The following is a 2410-nucleotide window of genomic DNA, read 5'->3' as shown; positions in this document are numbered from 1 at the left end:
CAAAGAGACATTATAACCACTTCCTTGTTGCCGTGTGGATCAAGACCTGTACCCGAGACTCACCTAGCTCTCCTTCTCTTGCAGACCACTCCGGACACCGCCCACTGTATATAGTCTCACCCTGTAAATAAATTCACTTACCTTTACTTCCGTCTCCGTGTTTTGGTCTTGGTTTCGCTCTTCTGGACAGTACCTCCCGAGTTATGACAGAAACTTTCAGAAGCTTCATGATCTTCAAAGGCTTCCCTTGTACAATGGTAGTAACCACCTAAGCCAGTTGTCCCTGCTTGCTTGAAAAGATCAATATCATTCATTAGTTTTGTTGACATTCAGTTCTAGCCCAGAGTTTTCACACCACCCCAAAAACTTCTGCAGGGTTGAGCTGTGATGCTGTAATACTTGGTCATTTCTTAACACAATTTTATCTTAGTCTAAAACTCTGGCATGAAAAGAATGCTAGATCTTGAACCAATGAATTCATTTAATTCAGTTTGGCATCAAAAGCTGGCCCACACAGAATCTGCTATGGTTTATTTTTTAGGGAAAAAGTTACATGGTTACACAGTAATGTTGTGCCTGATGAATTTGTTATAGTTTCCGTGCCAGGCCACTAGTTGGCGCGTACACACACATGCTCTTATACACAAGTCCACCACCATCTCATTTGTTTTTGCCACATTAAAGCACATCTGTCTGGCACCAATTGACAGTCACCAACTGCCCTCCTGTCCATAGACTTGTGTTGGAAATCAAACCAGCAGTCATCCACAAACTTTACAATATGATTGCCTCAGGACACCTCCCTATGGGGAACCAATGTTAAGAAGTGGTTGACATTGTGGGTGGTTACTTATTGTGACCTGCCTAGAAATCCAGAAGCCAGTTGCAGATCACTGGTTTCAATCCCAGCAGCAGCAGTTTGGAAACAAGTGTCTGCAGAATGATAGTGTTAAAAGAAGAACTAAAAGCCAGAAAGAGCAGTCTGACATATAAGTCCTGGCCCTCCAGGTGAGGGCAGGGTAGATGACAGCTGATGCTGGATCAGACACAGACCAGTTCTTCCTGAATGCATACTGACTTCTATTATGTAGTTGAACACATTTCACTTCAGATCTGGGGAGCTTTCTCAATTCAAAAAACTAGAATGTGGAGTTCTAAGCTTTTTAAACTGCACTAGAAGCCACTTTGTTGGCATACATGGGTCCAGTATGTTATTGCCCCTGGTTACTATGGAAACATGCTGGTGAAAACATGGCAAAATGTCTGTCAACTTAGCTTGGTCGCTACCAAGATATAAGCCTCTGGGTGCTTGGTCAGAAGCTCACAGATGTGCTTACGTAGTTACTGGAGTGCTGCATTGGCTTTAGCACTCAGGGGGTAAGTAGAACAATGGCATTTCCGTGATAGATATTCCTCTGACTCTGAACAAATGCTGCTCCCGAGACTGCAGTTTGAGCACTAGCGACTGTTGATGTAGATGCAGAATCCTTTCTTGCAAGTTTTCCCCGACAGGTATTTTCAGTCAGCTTGGAAGAGGAGTACTCCTCAATCTGGTATGCTAAATCTGGCGTACTGCTGGTAAGCTATGCCCTGGTCAAGAACAACACACTGCAGTTCCGCATCTCTCTGTAGTTGCTCACTGAGAGTCACATAAGTCCATCTTATTGTCCAGTGACCTAACGTTTACCAAAACGACAGCGGAAAGAGCAAGTCTGTTATTAGCCTTTATCCTGGTTAGCAGACTGGCCTGTTTGCCTTTCTCCTGTTTCTAAGAGCACCGCTTTCTGTGTCCTCTGAGCCGCCATATTTTCCTCCTCCAATTTCAATTCAATTCAGTTTATTTATATAGCCCCAAGTCACAACAAAAGTAATCTCAAGACACTGTACAAAAATATTTACATACATTATAAAAGTGAATTGGTAAAGGTTATCTATCTAAGGAAGCCAGCAGATTACATTGAATCTTCATTTCTTCACAGTCTCCCATAGTGCTGGGCGATATAACGATACATATCGTGGGGACGATAGAAAAGTGTGTATCGTGATATATTTTCTTCTATCGTCTCTATCGTTTCTATCGTCTCTATAGTTTCTGTCGTTTCTATCATAATTGTATCAATGATTCATGTAAATATTTCATAACGTAGGCTACGACGAATGTATTAGTGTTCTCACTTTGCATACATTCAGTTTATATAAGTGATAAATAATAAGAAAAAATAACTATTTTGTGAAGAACCTCCGTTTTGCGACATGACGCTGCTTTACGTGTGGGTTTGCGACATGCTTTACGGCAGCGGCTTTCTGCGCGGCGTTTTCACCATAAGTGCTGAAAGATGGAGACGCATGAAGTATCAAACCTGGGGTCGCAACAAGTAGAGACAGCTAGCAGGCAGCCCAAGAAGAAAGA

This window comes from Kryptolebias marmoratus, linkage group LG2, assembly GCF_001649575.2.
Source record: "Kryptolebias marmoratus isolate JLee-2015 linkage group LG2, ASM164957v2, whole genome shotgun sequence".
NCBI lineage: Eukaryota > Metazoa > Chordata > Actinopteri > Cyprinodontiformes > Rivulidae > Kryptolebias > Kryptolebias marmoratus.
Note: the sequence above shows the minus strand (reverse complement) of the source record.